The sequence below is a fragment of the Amblyomma mixtum genome, chromosome 3 (genome assembly GCF_055824585.1).
Source record: "Amblyomma mixtum isolate Tamu chromosome 3, ASM5582458v1, whole genome shotgun sequence".
NCBI lineage: Eukaryota > Metazoa > Arthropoda > Arachnida > Ixodida > Ixodidae > Amblyomma > Amblyomma mixtum.
In genome coordinates, this window is record NC_143014.1 from 384,026,481 (window position 1) to 384,047,948 (window position 21,468).

A 21,468-nucleotide genomic window follows, 5' to 3' on the forward strand; every position below is an offset into this window, starting at 1 on the left:
CCACATGCGTGGAAAAATACGTCAGAGAAAGAGGCCTCACCTGCTCAACGGAGAAGTCCGAACTTCTGACAGTAAGGAGAGGAAAGAAGACGGAGGAAAGCCTCAATGTCATCCTCGAGGGACAGAGGATACCGGAGAAAGACCAGATCAGGATCTTAGGAATGTGGGTGCAGAGCAACCAGAGGTGCTCTCACACACTCAGCCGCCTCAAACAAGCAACAGCGCAAGTCGAAAGAATGATAACCCGAGTCTGGCAAAAGAGAAGCGGCATGAAGGAGGGAGACACGATCAAGCTTGTCAGGAGCCTCGTGATCAGCCGAGTCACGTACTCCCTTCCATACCACAACGCCAACAAGGGTGAAAGGAATTAAGCAGACACCCTCATAAGAAAAGCGTACAAGAAAGCTCTCCATCTCCCATCCAATACAGCAACGAAGAAGCTGCTCAGCCTCGGGGTTCACAACACCTTCGAAGTGCTCAGGGAAGCACAACTGGCAACGCAGCGATAGAGACTCCAGCAGACTCTCGCTGGCAGAGCGGTCCTATTAAAATTAGGGTATCCAGAAATTAAAAGACTAGAACGAAAAACTGCGAGCATACCAGACGATATCCGCTGCACGCTTACGGTAAGCTCGCTGCCAAAAAACATAGATCCGAACCTGCACGAAGCCAGGCGAAACGCGCGAGCAAAATATATAGAAAAGTATCTGTAAGGTAAGGCGAATACGGTATACACCGACGCCGCGCAATACCCCTAGAAAAGGGGGAAGATAAAGCAGAAAGCCGTAGCTGTAGTGATAAATTTGGACTATAAGGAAATAACTTGCGCATCGGCAAGGGATTGCACGATAACCGAAGGAGAAGAAATGGCGGTTGCTCTAGCGGCCGTGGAGGGATATCGCGCAAACAGACCCCTGGTAATACTCATAGACTCCAAAGAGGCATGCCGTAACTATATGAATGGCAGAATCAGTCGGAAAGCACTTCGCATTCTCCTTCGCGCAGACTTTCCCAAAGAACCAGTCAGACACACTATTTTCTGATTACCGGGACACACTAGAATCGAGGGCAACCAGAGGGCCGACGAAGTAGCTCGCGAGCACACGAACCGAACGCTTCAACACGCGGCCCATGAGGAGTTCCCCGGGTAGTCCGAGTATTCGGAGATATTGAATTATTACAGAGGAATGAGGGCAAAGTATCCTCCCCCACAAAACCTTTTAAATCAACAAGAAGCAGTATACTGGCGGCAACTGCAAACGGAAACCTTTGCGAACTTACATATATTAAGCAAAATGTACCCGGATCAGTACAGGGACATATGGCCATGGTGTGGGGCCAAATCCACCGTATATCTTATCACGTGGGAATGCAAAAGAAGCGAGGCTTTCCATATATTACAAAGTCCGAGTGCGGAACAGTGGGAGAGTTTGCTCTCCAGCGCCATCCCGGTTCTCCAGAGAGAACTGGTCATCCATGCCCAGCGAGCAGCCAAGCTCAGTGGTGCCCTGCAAAATGGGCGCCGACCTCTGTCGACCGTAATAACTTCCAAAATAGAGCAAATAAAGTTTATCCTATCCTATCTTTATTTCGAATTCACTCATACAGAACAGAAGAAACTCAACAGACTTGACTCCAACATCATTACATAGTAATTTGGATTGCAGGTAGATGGTTTCGCATCAAAACAAAAACCCCAGTTGAAAGTAAAGGTGGTAATGGGTGCCGATTTTGGGCTTCGCCTGGAATTGTGGGCATGGTAGAAAAGTTATTTCTTGACACTCTCCAATGAAAAAAATATATATTTTATTCCTGCGTAGCTTCTGGAAGTAACTCTTTGCCCATACGTTATTATTTTATCGTTTCAACAGGTTTGAATCCAGAAATGCATTTAACAATTGCTTTTGCTAATTTAAAGTTTTTTTTTTTTCAAATTGCGCAATGCTGATGAATGCCCTGGCAAGACGGCTGCAAGAAAAGCTTGACAAGGCCAGGACACTAGCGAATGGCAGAACAAGAGTGCATAGATGAGACTGAATAGCATACAAATTAACATTATAAATATCATGCGGATTGGCACCCGAAAGAAAAGGAAAAGCAGAACCTGTTTATAAATGCATTAAACCAGCTTTATAAACACTTTTATAAAGAGGTGCGCCTCAGAAGTGAATGTCAAAAAATAAACTAATGTGAAATAAATACTGCACAATATATAGCAGCAACCCTATATGAATACATAATATTCCATTGTCTGCATTCGTGCAAAATACTGCCTCCAACGTCTTTAAAGTGAGCATTTCGGCATAAGGTAGTTAAAAAAATGACTTGGAGGGAAAAGAAACAGCAATGAAGCTGCATCCGTGTCGCGGTGCGGAGTCGAGCAGACTAACGTTCTGCAGGCAATATGATCCATTTGTTAACCATTAGTGATGTTACAGTTGAACATGTCATGTAGCGCTCTAGGAGATTACGTACTGCAGTACAGGCGGCAACTATCTAATTTATTTAATATATCTGCTGCGTTATGCGCCACCGACTGTCTAAACCAAGTCGTGCGATGACGTTGCATTACCAACTTCACATAAATTGGAGTCTGACGCGTATTATTTCTTTCTGCCAGGCCTGACAGGTTATTGAAAATGTTTCGTAGTTGCCTTTCCTCTATATTAGCCGGTAGAGCAGAAGGTATTTATAAAGACGTTCGATATTTTTGTTCTGTGTGAAAGAACAGTTCTTTAACTGGGTGCATGTTGACACCTTGGAAGTAGAGCGAACTGCTTTTAACGCTGTAGTGGTAAAGGTACCGTTCAACGGAGAACTCCGCGTAGTTGGCGTCTTCACTGGTGTGCTCGGAAAACCGGATTGGTCGAGAGGGTGCTGACGTCACACGTGGAGCCGTGGAATGAAAAGTGATAAAAACTGCAAAACTAATGAATAGAAGGTGGAAACATGATTGGAATGTCATTGGACGTCTAAGTATATAAAGCAATTCAGTTGTGCAGAAGCAAATTTTGGAGCAATTAGTCGTGAATCGAACGCATCACCTGTCAGTTGCGAGTTTTGGCATGCCGACCTTAGGCCAGGCAGGCTTTTTTTTCTCTAACAAGATACCTGCCACCAATCTGGAAATAAATAATCTATGTATAAATTATTTACAAAGAACTCAGCTAGCGGCTGCCCAACACTACCATGAAAGAAGACAACACAACTAAAAGGGCTAGGCAGACTTTTGAAGGAAAAAAAACATATGCAAGACATGTCCCTTTTCTTCAACATGGTACTTATTACATTCATGCAATGTTTTACGTATATGAACTGTGTGCCAACCTTTAGAAAAAAATGTTGGATTAGCACGACGCGTTCAAGTCACCAAAGATTGGCAGAGAAACTATGGAGAGCACATGACTAATGCATCATAATACGACACAGCTAAACAACGAAGCAACAGCAAAAAAATGCAATGAACAGCCCATCAGTAAGAGTGAGTGCCATTCGGGTCTGAACACATTGTGGGCTTAGACACCATTAAAGTGAACAATGGTCATTCCAAAGCCACTTGTGCAGAAACAAGATTCACAATGTCAGTTTATAATGAGCGCTTCGCAGAAGCCGGGTAGTACAATTAAAAAGAATGAAGGGTCATTAGCAAATCAAAGTGCAGTGTGATATCGTACAGAATGCGGTGTCTAAACTTCTTTTGCAATGTCGGTTGCATGATATCCCAGAAGAGTACTGAGTCTTTTCGATTGATGAAGCAATGCTCAATTTTTTCTGGAGCGTCGCAAATGGAGGGGGGGGGGGGGGGTTGCTTTACAGTGACGGGAATTCACCCTTGACACAAAAGTTTTCCTTTCCCCTAATCACGTTTTAGCGGGTAATGTGTCAGTGTTTACATGGCGAGAAAGGGATTTCACGTAGTCTTTTTTTTGTATACCATGTCCCGTTAATTAAATACGTAGCGCATTACATGGGCGGAGAAAATAGCCTACAGACTAAATCCTTCTACAACCATTTTCTAGATACTGAAAACCGCAAATCAGGGGAAGTACGAACAAGTCGGAAACGAACAGTAAAATACACCTCATGCATTAAGCCTGAGAAAAAGGGGTTATCAGAAATATCTGATGACGCAGTAATGTTCGGTAAAACAAACTACCTCGACTTGGAATAACGCATGCACTATTGCACGTGTAATGTCTAGGAAAATCATAAAACGTGAAACTGCCTATCCCATATACAGGAGAATAAACGAAGGCCGCCAGCGTTTACAGACCAGAACTGGTAATCAGATGACAAAGGTTCAAAATATGAATCTCACATAAAAATAGCGAAAATTTTTGAAAACCTGGATAAAAAGTACTGCGCAATTAATATCTTGGAGTACATAAGGAATTTTAGGGCGAGAGACAGTTTTCAGGCGGTCGCCGTGCCAGAAATCGAGATACCGTAAGGGACAGGTGTCTGAGAATAGGGCTGAAGAGTTTGCACGCAGTCTTTTCAAGTAATGAGCCCTCTTATTACGATCACTCAAAGAGACGCCAAGGTGCCTGAGTGGCCTGGGTGTCCAAGCCACACCAGCATATTCAGCCATAAAACGCGATATATGAGATATGAAAATGGAAACAAGCAACATGGGTGGATAATAACAAAGAACACTTGGATGGGCGAAAAGAAGAAACATGGCAAAGGAGTAAAAACATAGACTGAAATAGTTACAGACAGGCACGGCGAAAAAAAAACCCGTGCAAAGCAGCGAAAAGGTCTGCAATCTGATTGCAAGGAAAAAGAATTTTCTCGGCAAAAGCGAAATAGACGGCTTATTGACATACTTGTCACTAGTATTAATATCGTGAAACACTTCCACCCTCTTTTGTATTTTCTTTAGTTCTTAACAAAAGGTCATGTTTCCAAATGCATGTTTACAAGGAACATTTTCTTCCTTACATTTTAGTCGCTTACAAAGGTGTGCTAAGTGGCCTCTTGGATTATTTCCTCTTTGCAGCCTGTGTTCACATGCCCCTTCATTGAAACGTGCATCAGTCAGTCCAATGTAGAATCTGTAGGAAGTGAGGGGAACTTTCTGCGAAACTCTTGAAACACACTTGCGAACTTCTTATCGTGCTTCTTGGTACACATCGGGATATTCTTCTTTACATTAATCACAAACGGGCACTTACTACGAAGTTTACACAGCAAGAGAAAACAATCTCGACCGTTTGAAGGCTTGCCACTTTTGTGATGGTACGTGAAACGCGACAAATGTAGGGCACAAGCTCCACTGCTTCTTTCTTGACGGTCTCTTTCTGCTCGGTAGCGGAACAGAAGGGCTACAGTTGCTGATTGTATTTTTGTTCTTTAGTATGATCACAAGAATTTTTCCAAGGCGTTTCTGGCCATGTTTTTTTTATTCTGTTTTTTCCTTTCGCCCATACACCCGCTTTATGTTGTTACATTCCCATCATGCTTGTTTCCTTTTTCACATGTCATATAGTGTTTTAGTCCCAAATCGCCTCATTTACTCCGGTTGATCGTCGTTTCTAATTCGGCCATCCACGTAGGCCACCACGATTTATTCTCGCACCTTCGCCTTTACTGTTGATTGCGATGAATTTTTATCGCTCTAGGTTATCTGTGGCTAAATAGGGCCATGGCACAAATTTCCTTTGTCTATTCAAGTTGGTGTCACAGACACATCTTCCGAACATTTCACCCCAGCCATCATGGTATGGCTTGTCGAGAATGTACCTGGCGTGCGCAGTGCACTGAAGCGCTCTCGCATCAGTATAAATAAGCTGCAAGGAAGCTTCAGATACAGTCCAGCATGCTGTCGACTGCCTTCAATATGATCAGCACCAAATACGATCAGTTACACAAGCTTTGACGCATTCTATCAGCTCAGGTTGAAAACATAGATACCGATTGGATGCTTCCAGATTGAAACTAGAATGCATATAGGAAAAAGAGAACGATAACTAGCAGGCTATAAAATCAGTGAACCTTTAAAGCAGCGTCAAAGTGAAAGCAGACATGCGGAAATAAGTGAAAACTGTTTGGTTTCTGAAGTCATCGCAAAAGATGCAAGTTGTTTCCGGACAAGAGCTGGAATCGACGCCTACCTCCACATATTTCAATCTAAGATCTGCTTTGAAAAGGATCACCAGCAGTGGCTACGCGATAACCTAGAATTTATCACGGTCTTCATACCGAAGTAGTGTTAATTCGACTTGCTTAAGAAACCACGGGGCGGGAGGTGAATCGATTTCAGTGAATAACTCTTCGTTCAGAAAATTTGTTCGCTTTATTTTTTACGAAAACGGTGCGGCCCAGAGCAAAATGAATATAAACAAAACACTAGCGACATTCTTGCTTGCGCGAAAATAGTGCACTGAAGGAAGGCGTTCTTTGCATATAAAAGAAGTGCTCATTTCTGTGTCAAGCATCTGCGCCGAAGTTGCATCATCACCGTACCAGCAAGCTGGCTTCGCCGAAGGCACTCAGTCTGCTTGAGATGAGGCATCTACAACCGACTACGATGGGTGAGAAGTGATAGCGTAGACCATTTCTCTAATGAAGGGTCGTAAAGGGCGTAGATCCAGCCGTGCATCAATTACTGCAAGTAAGCACAGGTTCTGCAGTGTCGGTGCCAAGTGCAACACGTGCAGATCCGTCAGCGCCCTTCGCTCCTCAGCAACCTGCCCCTCATCCTGGTTGGGTGCCGGCCCAAAGCCGCCGAAGATAAACAATCTTTCACCCATCACTGAGCAGCCATGCCAGTACCTGGGAGATGGTGGTGAGCCATAGGGCTTCACTTCGGTCCAACGCGATGTCACGGGGTCGTACTTGTGCATATCTACTAAGAAGGTCATCAGCAGATCCCTGTACCGTCCGAAAATGTACAGCTGTTCGTTGAACACGGAGGCTGAATGTCCTCGACGATTCACAGGGGGAACGCCTTGAACCTGTGGGCGCACCCAAGAAGAGGTGGTAGTTTCAAAATAGTATAGGATGAGGGAACGGGCTGTTGGGCTGCTGCCGAACACATACATGCGGGTCCCAATGGCAAACGCAGTATGGCCGGCATTAAGAACCGGAGCCTCTCCGTTGGTGGGGACACGATGCCACCTTACGGTATCCAAGTCAAGGACCCGCATATATGGCGAAGGATCCCAGTAACTTAAGATATACTTGCGGTTACCCACAACACAAGCTGTGCTGCCGTGAATCGATGACGGCACCTCACCGGACACCGCCAGACAGCTGCATGTCATCGTGTTTGGGTCGAAGCGATAAAGAACACTTCGAAATGGCCAGCTGTGCGGGCCGCCCCACAGATAGGCGCAGTGGCCGTACGCTACAACTGTGGGGAGGGAAATGGTAATCGCCCCGGCGTCGGGAACTTGCGTCTGCACCACATCCCACCGGTGCGACGCGGGGTCGAAGATGAACACGTGGACCAAGTTCGATGCCGTGTGGCAACTGTCGAACGAGTAAACCTTGCCGTTGATGCGTACAGCCCTGTCGGTGACATGCTCTGCAACGCCATTTAGTCGAACCGTCCACATCCTGCAGGGACACCTGCTTCAATAAGAAACAAGGGCCGGTCATTCCAGCGATGGTGGCGGCATCATGCGGCTTTTTTCTGAAGCAGCGATATTTTGAGCAGTATTCGCGGAGTGAGCGGACATAGTGCGTCGAAGGGTGCTATTTCCGTTAGATTTTGGAATATGTTTGTCATTTTATGACACTCACACGAATGACTGTTCGAAAAAAGACATGTACTCTTACTGTTACCAAAAGCCGTTACAAAGTGCGCATAAGTGGTCAGGAGGGCTCTTGTGCCATTACGGGTTTGTTTGAGAGCGAGTTACTTTTTTGACGCGACGAGATATGTGGTTAACGCTTTCCAATCGAAAATTTTGTTTAGTTGATCGGTCATGCCAGTCGCATTGCTAGGGATTGAATATCTGGCGGCCTTAAAAAAAACGTGAAAAATATATTGCTTGAATCCTGCGGCACTTTTTTCTTTCGTTTCGCGCATGTTTTGTTGCCGCCTTATCGTCTAGCAGGTGCTTGGTATAGGTGTCATGCAGCTCTGGTCTATTCACATCGCGAGCAACAACAACCACTTTGTTCAACCTTGCCGATATGGTGGAAATGTGGTGTGAATCGTTGGCATTTCGCATTTTCATTTCCTGTTCTGGTAAGAAATGCCTAAGGGGCCTGACTACCTGCCTTAATATAAGGGGCCTGAATATTTCTGGTGAAATATTAACTTGTGAATTGGACACTGTGCCTTGTATATACACTTCTAAATACGTGGTTCTGAGGAAAGGAAGTGGCCCCGTATCTGTCTCACATATCTCGGTGGAAGCCCCAACCGCACCGTCAGGGAAGGAAGGAAGGTGGGAGTGAAAGGTGAAAGAGAGAAAGAGGAGCCGTATTGGAGGGCTCCCGATTAATTTTTACAACCCGGGGATCCTTAACGTGTATTTACATCGCACAGTACACGGGCTAATTTTGTGTTTTCCCTTTATCGAAGCGCAGGCTGCCGCGGCTGGGTTCGAACCCGGTTACTGCTGCTGAGTAGCCGAGCACGCTATCCTCTGAGCCACCGCGGCGGTAACTACCGGTTGTGTGAAACGTGTTACGAGCGGAGCGCGGCGGGTGGAAGTTGTTGAAGAAGCGATTTGCAACGCACAGCGCGAAAGTTTGTTGCAGTTTAAATCGAAACGTCATCGGTTGCGTTGATAGCATCACACCCTCGCGCAGTCGCCAGCGAAGCTGACCTGTTTGCTCCGCCGCAGGTTTGAAACGTCGTCGTGGCAATATTAATCTATTGAACTTATGCGCGGGAACGGTGTCCGATAAATTACGTTGGTTTTACCCTTCCGGCACTGTGTGAATTGACACTGGAATAGGCGCTTCATTTGCAAACACCGCTCGCCTCTCTTTTTTGAACTACCGGGAATAATTTCTTTAGTTATTGAGCAGCAGAAAGAAGAACGTTAACTCTGTGTCTCACTGCCTTCTATCGACTTGATAGCGCTGGTTTAACGCGACAGTGTTAAAGGCCCCGGTGTCCTCGTCGGCGTTGTGAGCGAGAAATCACGGGCATGCCTCTGGCAGGTGGTTCCCAGAGAGAAACCTAGGAGGCGGATGGGCCGCCTTGGTCAAGTGTCCTTGCTACGTCATCACAACCTACCCACCGGATAGTGAGCAAACTGCACACTGCGGCAGTTAAATAAATTATTGGTAGCTCTGGAGGAGCAACCTGGGTCCCACATGGCCCATAGCTTAACCCCTGCACCAGTGCGAGAGGAGGGGTGTGAGGACACCCAAAGAATCTATCAGTGTAAAATAGTGAATGGCCTGCATATACGGGAATTAACCCATTATGCTATCACGTCGTACTCTTAATGCGCAGTTTAAGTGTCCCCGCCAATTTTATTTTCTTTTACGCGACCGCATTAACATGTCCTGTTCGGCAGGAAACCCATCGTCAGAATCGTTGACACAGTGGAAAATCCTGATTGGTCGAGAAGGTAGTGGCGTAGGAAAGCAACTTTGCTGATATTAAAAAGAAACTGTGGTAAGTCGAAATTGAAACCGCCACTGAGGAACGTGCGTTAAGTGGGATATATAGAGGCCTTGTACGAGTACCGCCAACCCCCCAGAAGGCAAATTACATTAGAGGACCACACATGTAATGAGGGTCACTAATTATCGTCACTAAATAATGTTGAAGATGATGTGCAATAAAACAGTTTTGATTTCAACTAGTTTGTCGATGTCTGCAAAACGGTGCGCCAGGGGACACCCTAGCGACCGTACGGACCCTTTAACGCTATCACGTCGTACTCTCACAGGGAACTGAACCTTCCCATTTTTTTCTTGTCAAGTAAGAATCTTTAATCACGTCGGAATCGCCATCCAGCATTAAAACTAACGAAGCAGTTACCACCAGTAACGGGAATGGCAGCGTCAAATTGGCTTGCCCGCAGAGCTGTGGACTCGCGTCTACGTCATTCTGCCCAGATGTCTGGGGCGCAAGCATTTTTGTACCTCGGGACGCGAGCGATCTTGTCGTGTAGCGCGTTTGATGTCGCCTTTCCTAGCGCGTTGATCTCCGTTTCGAACGACCGCATGTTCGCGGGCTTTGGCCTCCCCTGACGTATAGCGTCCCAAGCACTTACCTGCCTCCTGGCTGAATCTACGGCTGTCTAAAGGGGATGTTCGCATTTTTTGTGATATCCGCTGCACGTCTATATAGGTCTTCGCAGACTTTGCGCTTGCATTCGCAATCTTACGAACACCGTAAATCTTGTGTGTACGCAGGGCCTACAGTTCCGTGGCTTATGAAGCAATTCCACAAGGCGTTTAGAGTCAAGAGGCTAAATATTCCTAGCGCTTCAGGATATCACTTCGAACGATGCACTAGTCTGTAGCGAAGAAAAATGTGTCGTGGTATCAAAACCGCCTGCGCCACCGATTGCATTCTGTCCTTCCTGCCCTCCTCATGTCCCCCTTTCCCCGCAACCCTTCTTACTCGCTTTCCCTCTCTCTTCGTCGCGTAAGCCCAGGAACAGATGCTATATCGTCATAACAGCAAAGGGTGCGTTAGAAGCTTTCTCACTGAAATAAACACAGGCTTGCGGAAAAAAAAGAACACCGCTCAACAAACCTCCTCTTACCCAGTGCTTGCCCGACGGCAGGGAGGAAAAACTGACGCCCGCTTTCATTTCTGAGAAGATTGGTTACCACTGCACGATGTGGACTTTGCGGCTGCCGGGTTCCAGAACTCGTAAAACGACATGGCTGTGTCCACCAAAGGGAAGGTCTACTCGTTCGTCCCCTTCTACAACTGCCGCGATGACAGCGATGGAATCTTAGGCAGCCGATTCGGCGTTTGTATTTTTCACCCATCAACGTGCATGTGGGGTGTGCTGCTGACCGAGTTGCACTCCCAAGGCGGGCCCATTAGCTGCATCGCCCGCAGCATTGCCGCCTACGGCCACTGCGTCTACATGTGAAGGAGCTCCTCGGTCCTAAGGTCACGGATTGGCGGCTTATACCGGTTCTATACCCTCGCTATGACATGGAGCCGCCCGGAAATGTGCCGCCAAATGCCAACACTGAGCATCTTCTCTGCTTGTGTGCGGTGTCAACGGATGTACATCTTTGATTTCTTGGACCCGGAATCCTCACACCGTGTATATTATCTTGACCTTGAGAACCTGACGTGGCATAGCGCTCCGACCAGTGCAGAGGCCTCGGCTAGCCGCTGCTTTCACGCGGCGTCCGCAGTCGGAACACGAATGTATGTTTGGGGTGGCCAGGCGTTCAACACAGAGATTGAACGCCTCGCTCAAAGAAGTCTGTGTTAGCCTACGATAGCGCCCACTCCAAATTAGTAAAACGAGGAATAGTTTCTCTTTGCATTAGGTCGGGCCTAGAAAAATCTTGTCCACACAAGATAAGTGAAAGCTTCCAGTTTCAGATCGGAAGAGTTATGTCAGCAGGTTACCCATCGCAACTGGCCACCAACGTGTCTGAAAGCCTCCTTCAAAAAATGAAGAAACCGGGCTACAAGCGTGACATTGGAAACAAACCTGGGCAGGTCATACCTTAACTGCATGGGTTTTCGCACAATGTGAGAAAATTGGCTTCCAGGCACGCAGTGCACCTGATTTTTTCAGCCCCCTGCAAACTAGCAAGTTTATCTCCGATGGTATCAGGAAAGCGGGTAAAAAAGCCCTGTACTGTCAAACATCAAACAGTGTTCACAAAATGAACCACTAATGTGGTATACGAGATCCTTTTGACGTGTGGCAGAGTGTATGTGGGGCAAACGGGACAGTGTTTCAATGAGCGTGCTCGACAGCACAATGTGATCCTAAAAAGCAAGACGGGAAGCAACCTAGCTATACATTGTGGCAGGTGTAAAGATTGTTGTCCGAAATTTAACGAAACCAGGTTTCTAGCCAGGGCAAAAGAAAAAATAGAAAGAGAAATAATTGAGGCTTTTTATATTCATCGAAGAAAAGACAACTGCGTTAGCACGCCCTCTGTTCTCCTCACCAGAAACGAACTAGCTTTTGTGGACGGTTTCGTTTAGATGCCCTTTGGAAAGTCCGCTTGCTTCCTTCCATCGGTTTTATGATTGTTAATATCTTAGCATTGGTTCTTATCCTTATTCATAATCTTTCAATCTGTGCTGTCGATCACACTCGCAAGTGTTATCAACCCTGCGTTTTGTAATAGCGACCTCCGTATGACTTGTGCTGTTATCACTCGTCTATCACCGCATTTGTTTTTAGTTTATTGGCTATACTCACGCACCCTCATGCAGCTCAGCGGCTATAAAAGAGCGCCTGGTTACCTTTTCCTGTTATTAAAGTTGGAAGTTGCGCCTCTTTCCTGTTCTATGTTTCCTTCCTGTTTCGTCTTTTTTTGGCGCACGACATTCTTTCAAAACATAGAGGTCAACGACTTTTTCAACTATTACTGTTAGCCTCCATATGTGTTGAGAGGTGTTTAGCTCATCGCGAGTAATATCCTATCAATATTTACAACTTGGAACACAAAGTTACCCTCGGTGCGGTGGCGTAACAAATTTTGGCTATTTCCGCGGGTTTCTTGTAATGGATCTGTTGCTTTGCCTGCGGGCGTGTTTCTTTTCTGGCGTGTTTTCTTTTTTTTTATTCTGTTTCTCCTACAAACCGCCCATACAAACGCTTTATGTTCTTACCTTCCCATCTTCCTTGCTTCCATTTTCACATGTCATATAATGTTTTAGTCCTCCATCGCCCCCTTCACTCCGCTTGTTTATTGTTTCCCATTCGGTCATCCGCATAGCCTATCACATTTTATTCTCTCATCTTCGCCTTTGCTGTCGATTGTGATGAATTTTGCTGTCGATTGTGATGAGGTCATCTGTCGCTAAAGAGCGCCGTGGCAAAAAGTTGCTTTGTCTATTCAAGCTGGTGTCACAGACATATTTTCCCAACATTTCGCACCAGCCATCGTGGGATGGCTTGTCGAGAATGTATCTGGCGTGCGCAGTGCACTGGAGCGCTCTCGCATCAGTGTAAATAAGCTGCAAAGAAGCTTCAGCTACAGTCTAGCATGCTGTCGACTGCCTTCAAAATGATCACCACCTGATACGACCTGTTACATACGCTTTGAAAAATTCTAGCGGCTCAAGTTGACGACATAGATACCGATCGGATGCATCCTGACTGAAATTAGTATGTATATAGCAAAAAAGAGAACCATAACTAGCAGGCTATAAAATCAGTGAACCTGTTAAGCAGCGTAAAAGTGAAAGCAGACATGCGGAAATAAGTGATAACTGTTTGGCTTCCTAAAGTCGTCGCAAAAGAAGCAAGTTGTTTACGGAAAAGTGCTGGAATCGACGCCTACCGCCACATATCTCAATCTAAGATATGCTTTGAAAGGGATCACCAGCAGTGGCTACGCGATATCCTAGTATTTATCACGAGCTTCAAGCCGAAGTGGCGTTAATGGGACTTGCTTGAAGAAACCACCGGGCTGGAGGTGAATCGATTTCAGGGAATAACTCTTCGTTCAGAAAATTTGTTAGCTTTATTATTTACGAAAACGTGGCGACCCAGAGCGACATGAATATAAACAAAACACTAGCGACTTTCATGCTTGCGCGAAAATAGAGCACTGAAGGAAGGCGTTCTTCGCGTATAAAAGAAGTGCTTATTTCTGTGTCAAGCAGCTGCGCCGAAGTTGCATCATCACCGTACCACCCAGCCGGGTTCGCCGAAGGCACTCGGTTTGCTTGAGATGAGGCATCTGCCATCGACTACGATGGCTGAGAAGTTATAGCGTAGACCATTTCTCTAATCAAGGGTGGTAAGGGGCTTAGATCCAGCCGTGCATCAATTACTGCAAGTAAGCACAGGTTCTTCAGTGTCGGTGCCAAGTGCAACACGTGGAGATCGGTCAGCGCCCTTCGCTCCTCAGCAACCTGCCCCTCATCCTGGTTGGGTGCCGGCCCAAAACCACCGAAGATAAACACTCTTTCACCCATCACTGAGCAGCCATGCAAGAGCCTGGGAGATGGTGGTGAGCCACATGGCTTCACTACGGTCCAACACGACGTCGCGGGGTCGTACTTGTGCATATCTGCCAAGTATGTCTTGAGCAAATCGCTATACCCTCCGAAAATGTACAGCTCTTTGTTGAACACGAAGGCTGAATATCCTCGCCGATACAAAGGGGGAACGCCTTGTACCTGTGGGCGCACCCATGAATAGGTGGTCGTTTCAAAATAGTATAGGATGAGGGAAGAGTCTCTTTGGCTGCTGCCGAACACATACATGCGGGTCCCAATGGCAGACGCAGTGTGGAAGGCACGTCGAACCGGAGCCTCTCCGCTGGTGGGGACACGGTGCCACTCCAGGGTATCCAAGTCGAGGACCCGCATATATGGCGAAGGATCCCAGTCACTTAAGATATACTTGCGGTGACCCACAACACAAGCTGCGCTGCCGTAAATCGATGACGGCACCTCACCAGACACCGCCACACGGCTGCATTCCATGGTGCTTGTGTCGAAGCGGTAAAGGACACTCGGGGCTGGCCAGGTGAGCGGGACGCCCCACAGATACGCGCAGTGGCCGTACGCTACAACTGTCTGGAAGGAAATGTAAAACAGCCCGTCGTAGGGAAGTTGCGTCTGCATCATATCCCACCGGTGCGATGCGGGGTCGAAGATGAAGACGTGGAGCAAGTTCCATGCCGCGTGGTTATTGTCGAACGAGTAGACCTTGCCGTTGATGCGTACAGCCCTGCGGGTGACATGCTCTGGGACACCGTTTAGCCGCACTGTCCACATCCTGCAGACACACCTGCTTCTGTGAGAAACAAAGCCCGGTCATTCCAGCGATGGTGGCGGAGTCATGCGGCTTTTTTCTGAAGCAGCGTTATGGGGACCATTATTCGCGGCGGGAGCGGACATAGTGCGTCGACGGGTTAACTATTTCCGTTAGATTTTCGAATACTTGTGTCATTTTATGACACTCACACGAATGAATGTTCGAAAAAAAAAACATGTACTGTTGCTGTCACCAAGATTAAAAGCGCAAAAAGCCGTTATAAAGTGCGCGTAAGTGGTCAAGAGGCTGTTCTGTCATTACGGGTTTGTGTCAGAGCGAATTATCTTCTTGACGCCGCGAGATATGTGGTTAACGCTTTCCAATAGATAATTTCGTTTAGTTGATTGGTCATTCTAGTCGCATTGATAGAGACTGAATATCTGGCGGCCCTGAAAAGAAGCGTGAAATATATATTGCTTAAATCCTGCGGAACTTTCTTCTTTCGTTTCGCACGTGTTTGGTTGCCGCCTTATCGTCTAGCAGGTGTATAGTATCGCTGTCATGCATTCACATCGTGAGCAACAACCCCTCTGTTGAACCCGCGTCTTTCGGGTCAGCGGCCCGGAAGGCGCGGCCGGGATCGAAACCGCGTCTTTCGGGCTGCTGACCCGAAAGGCGTGGGTTCGATCCTGGCCCGCGGGGGCCGAATTTCGATGGAAGCGAAATTCTGGAGGCCCGAGTACTGTGCAATGTCAGTGCACGTTAAAGACCCCAGGTGGTCGAAATTTCTGGAGCCCTTCACTACGGCGTCCATCATAGTCTGAGGTGCTTTGGGATGTTAAACCCCAATAAACCAACAAACCACCAACCTGGCCACGATGATGAATATGTGGTGTGGATGGTCGGGATTTCACCTTTGCATTTCATCTTCTAGCAAGAATTGCCTAAAGTGGGTCAATTCCTACAGCTGTTGCTGATGAACTGCAAACATGTGATTTTAGTCACTGTGCCTTCCATATATACCTCTAAATAAGTTGCTTTGAAGGAAAGGAAATTTTCTTCTAGGTGGACACCCCAACTGCGCCGTGAGGGAAGGGAGGAAGGTGGGAGTGAAAGATTTGGATTGGGGGAGTTAAACGCTCCAAAGCGGCTCAGGCTATGAGGGACGCCGGAGAGAAGGGCTCCAGAAATTACGTCCACCTGGCGTTCTTTAATGTGCACTGACATCACACATTACACGGCCACTATATTAGCATCGTATAACTGCTTAGGCTTCTGTGTGTTTTCTAACCTTTCTTCGGATCGCCATATTAACTGTATGAAGAGTAATGCTAAGTGTTCTCTAGGTTACTTAGAACAAAATTTCTTGTCTCTATATTCCTTTACCTACAACGTTACAAGTCACTAGTTCCTTCTAAACCTGAGAATGCGGCCTCAGAACGGCACCCTGGTCTTGATTTTCTAGTTAGCTACGAACATAATAAGAATCGGTCTGCTCGTTACATTCTCAACTGCTGTCATCGTACCACCAGCACCCCTAATATGAAAACTAATTTGTACCTTCCTCTATTATAGTTACGCAATCAAATTCTGCGGCTATGTTTTCTCCGTAAAATATACTGCCAGAAAAAAATTTGCGATATTTTGTTTCAGCGGCCCATTAACACATCGCGCCACTTGCGCCGCTGTGAAAAAGTTGCACTTTTTTAATGATACACGAATGCTTGTTTTCGCTCATTCCGCCCTCGTTCAATTCAGGACTGGAACCACTACCATTACGCGCTGGTTTCAGTCGCATATATTAATTCGTTTAAAAGTGCTCTAACAGCTGATTATAGTGTTACGAATATGCAATATTTCCACACTATATATTATTTTTGTTTGAAACCACTGTATTTACGTGTGCGTTTTCTCTTTTTCCTCTTATGTAATGCCTTGAGGTAAAGCCTCAAGTCCGCGAAGCATACGTGTAAAATGCTAGACTTCGCGCATGACTAGTATCAGCGGCGGATAACATGCTCGCTACATTTCTGACATCCGCCATTTAATTGGATGTTTGCAGAAGCGGCTCAGTGGTCAACATGCCGGACCCGAAAGCAGGCCGATTACTGCGGCACGAGTGCAAGGCGCGTGCCGCTGCGATATTAATTGTGGTGCGTGTGTGTGGCGCGCGCGCGTGTGGCGCGCGTTGTTCGTGCGCGGTTTTTTTTTTGCGCGGTTTTCAACCCTGCGTGCTTCCTCCGCGTATGGACCCACTAGAACTTTCTTGGACACTTTTTATTTTTGGAAACTTACGTTCCTTGTGAGTGTGTGTGCATAGGGCGACATCAATGTCCACAATGTATCTTTGTTTTTGTAGAGGGACAAATGTCCCGTTTTGATCGAGAGTCCAAATAAACTTCTCTTATGTGTGCCATTACCTCACCCTCCCTACCCAGAATGAAGCAAGCTCATTTCATTCTGGGTAGGGAGGGTGAGGTAATGGCACACGTGCCTTGAATGGATGATTGCTGTTTCTTTGTTTTCTCTAGTTTTACGCTTGTGAGTTGCAACTGTGTATCTGGGTTTGACAAGACGCCATTGCGCATGCTTGTGTAAATGTATAAGTTTGCTGCCTAGGTGTGAATATAATTCAGTTGTAAGTTCAGCGCCGTCAGTCTGTTTCACCTTGTCCTCCGTCCGTGTTCTTAAGCGCTGGTTTTTTACGATGGATCACCACCAACTCGCCCAATCCTCAGTTCTTCTGCAAACAGGAGCAGGGACAACGGACAAGCTTGTTGCAAAGAGCACCGCATGCGGACTGTTTGTGAAAGAGGGCGATTCTCAATAAAACACGAGGAACAGTTTTTGTGGCAAAGGCGCATCCCAGTCGGAAGATTTAACCAAGATTGACGTAGTTTACAAGAGAAAAAAAGAAACGGATAACACACGCGATCAAATGCCTTTGCCAGGTCGATTTTCGCCTGTGTAATTGTTCGTGAGCCCCACTGCAATACTTGAACACGGTACGCACTGCATTTAATTAAGCCACATGTTTGGAGAGGTTCATTCAAAGTAGGCATTGAAAGCTGTAGCCTATTTGAGAGAGCTCAAGCGAAAATCTTATAAATAAGGTCAGAAAATTCAGAGGTACTTTGGCTCTCCAAAGTGCTGGAAGGCGGAAGGCTTTCCTGGTGCACTGTTTGGCGTTGACTGCAAGACTATTTGCGGTGTACTAGTGCTTTATTTGACTAGAAACTTTGACTACACATTACAATTAAACACTTTGATTGCTTCTCTAGCACGACTCTCTCTCTGCTTCGATGTGTTCGGTTGTATCCATGGTTCTGTTCGCAGTAATGAGGTATGTAATGTGGTCAGTCCGGACCCCTTACGCCCCCTGTCGGAGCGGACGACAACTAATTTATTAGTTGTCGCGCGCTCCAAAAGGGGGCGTCAGACCGCCGTGGGTGACCTCATTACTTCGAATATGCGCACTCTGACGTCATAACCATTTCGACCAACCGAAAAGCGTGACACCTCTGCTGACAACCTTCTGTCGACAACGATGAGGCATTAAAGGCTTCCGCCTTCAAACGTGAGAGCCTCGTAGCCATGTGCCTGTCGCAGGTTTTCCTTCTCGTCGGTGTCTGGTATTAAGAGAATTCGACTTCTCTCAAATGAATGCAGCAAAAATGAACATCAATGGTGATGTAAAAAATTTCATATTTTATTCACAAATATCACATTTTATTCTTTCGCCTTCTCGTTCTGTTGTCTGTGATGAATTCTTATGGCGCAAGGTCATCTGCGGCAGAAGAGCGCCATGGCACAAAGTGACTTTGTTTACCCAAGTTGTTGTCACAGACATATTTCCCGAACATTTCACCCCAGCCGCCGCTGGATGGCTCGTCGAGAGTGTATGTGATGTGCGCGGTGCGTCGGAGCGCTCTCACATCCGTACAAATAAGCTGTCGAGAAGCTTCAAGTACTGGCCAGCATGTAGCCGACTGCCGTGAATACTATATCCACCTGATACAATCGCTTAAGCAAGCTTTGTCGAATTCTATCGGCTCATGTTCAAGACATACACACCGGTCGGGTGCTTCCAGATTGAAATTAAAATGTATGTCGGGAAAAGCGGACCATAACTAGCAGACTGAAGCAAATGATAACTGTTCGGCTTTCTGAAGTAATCACAAAAGAAGCAAGTTACTTCCGTAGAAGATCTAAAATCGACGCCTACCGCCACATCCAGCATCGCAGTCTGCCTACTGCTTTGAAAAGAGTGACCACCAGGGGCTACGCGGCCACCTAGACTTAATCGTGAGCTTCAGGCCGAAGTAACGTTGATGCGATTCTCTTGATGAAACCACCAGGCTGGAATGGAATCGATTTCAGAGAATTGTTCTTCGTTCGGAAAACTTGTTGTTGGTAATATTTAAAAAAAAGTGCCGCCTCAGAGTGGCATGAAATAAACAAAACACTAGCGTCTTTTTTGCTTGCGCAAAAATCGAGCACAGAAGGAAGGTGTTCATTGCGTATAAAAGAAGAGTTTATTGTGATGTGAAGTAGCGGCGCCGAAGTTGTATTATCGTCGCACCCCCAAGCTGGCTACACCGAAGGCACTCGATTTGGTTGACATGCCGCATCTACCATCGACTACGATGGGTGAGAAGTGATAGCGTAGATGATTTCGCTCATCTTCTCGACTCACAAGAAACCTTACACATAGTAACTTTAATCTACCACCGAATTATAACGTGTACAGCGAAAGATTGGTGCAGTTTTCAGCAGCCAAGCTTTGGAATGCTTTACCCCCAGAAATAAAACAGTTTCATGAAACAAATAGAGAATTGCCAACATACTTTATGAGCCTTATTTGACATATGTGACAGTTGTCTTCGGTTTGTCTGTTGTACCATGTTGTTCGTGAAAGATTTTTTTCATTCTGCTGTAAAATGCACATTATTTTATTTTTTCCTTGTTGTATGATGTATTTGGGTCTTTCTCCGTGATTTTGTGCTTTTCATTTTTCACAAGTGCTGTGTCATTGGCTTCATATTGCCACGCGCCTAACGCGCCGCGTGGCCTCCGCGCTGAGTCGAAGACGACGACGAAGCGGCAGTGGGCTCTCGTGGCGCGGTGTTCTGTTCTGTGTTGTGGAGGCTGGCTCCATAATTAAAAAAGGGCTCCCAGTCTTGGGTTCTTCTCGACGTCTACCTTCACGGCTCCTCTGGTCGTGACACTGGTGGAGGTGCGGCCGATGCTCCCTACTCCTGAGGACGACTCGACACGCCCGCCTCTTGTGACCACCCCTGTCCATCGTGCCAGCCGGAGGATCCGAGGCTTGTCCCCCGAGGCCCTCCCTTTTGTCGGTGAGCCCTCGACTACCCCTACGCTCATGGCGACGCCAATACCCGCCCTGCCTCCGACTGTTCCTGCAGCCAGCCCTACCTATCTCACTCTTCAGACCCCACGAACGCCTAAGCCCTTTCACGGTGACCTGTTTGAAGATGCAGAAGATTGGTTGGCGCACTACAAACGGGTTGCGACCTTCAACTGCTGGGACGCCGCTACAAAGCTGCGTAACGTGTACTTTAGCCTTGAGGACTCTGCTCGTACCTGGTTCGAAAACCGTGAGGCTACTTTCTCGACGTGGCAGGACTTTCGACGTCAGCTCCTGAGTACGTACGCCAACAGCGACCGCCGGGAGAGCGCGGAGCGTACCCTGTCCTCTAGAATTCAGCTTCCCAATGAGGGTGTTGCCATGTACGTCGAGGATGTGACGCGTCTTTGCCATCGCGCCGATCCGGCCATGCCTGAAGAAAAAAAGCTGCGGCACCTCATGCGCGGCGTGAAAGACCAGCTCTTTTCCGGCCTCGTGCGGAACCCGCCCAACACCGTCGCGGAGTTTCTGGCCGAGGCCGTCCACATGGAGAAATTGCTGCAGCAGAGATCGCAACAGTACGCCCGGCAACTGCGTCCGTCGTCGACACTGTCAACGTTGGACCGATTCGACCACGATCCCAGGACGAATCCGGACTCCCTTCGCGAACTCATCCGTTCAGTGGTCCGCGAGGAGCTGCAGCACCTTCAAGGAACCTTTGCCCCTCGCGTCGATTCCGTCACCAGCGTCATCCGCGAGGAAGTCCGGCAGGCCCTCAGAGCACCAGACGCTGCAGTTTTGCCGGCGCCGCAACCGACTCCAAGGCTGGCAAGTGTGCGGGCAAAGCCCAAGTGGCCGGAGGTCGGCTCATCGTGACAAGCAAGAAGGATATCGGCGCGGAGATCTGCCGGAACGACGAGGAGGTGCGCTCGGTCAACAGTGCTGGAGTTTTTCTTAAACAAAATGCCGTCCGGAGACAGAAGGCTGGCAGGTTTCTAGAAAATTGTCGGGGTACGACAGAAGCTCGGCCCTCCAGATAATCAATGATAGGTCGCAGGTCTGGGTCAGCTCGCTGTCGGGTCATTAGGTCTAAGTCGCTGACAACTCCAATAAAAACACTCTCGTCCTCTATGCTATCATCCGCTAACCCGACGGGTGCGCGAGAGAGTGCGTCAGCGTCTTCGTGCGTCTGGCCAGATTTGTGCACAATGGTGTAGTCGAATTCTTGGAGGCGGAGGCTCCATCGGGCTA

General features: G+C 47.3%; 1 pseudogene; it reads left to right on the forward strand.

The window, feature by feature from the left end:
- Positions 1–21,468, forward strand: part of LOC149357067 (uncharacterized) — a 35,807-nt pseudogene that overhangs the window by 304 nt on the left and 14,035 nt on the right.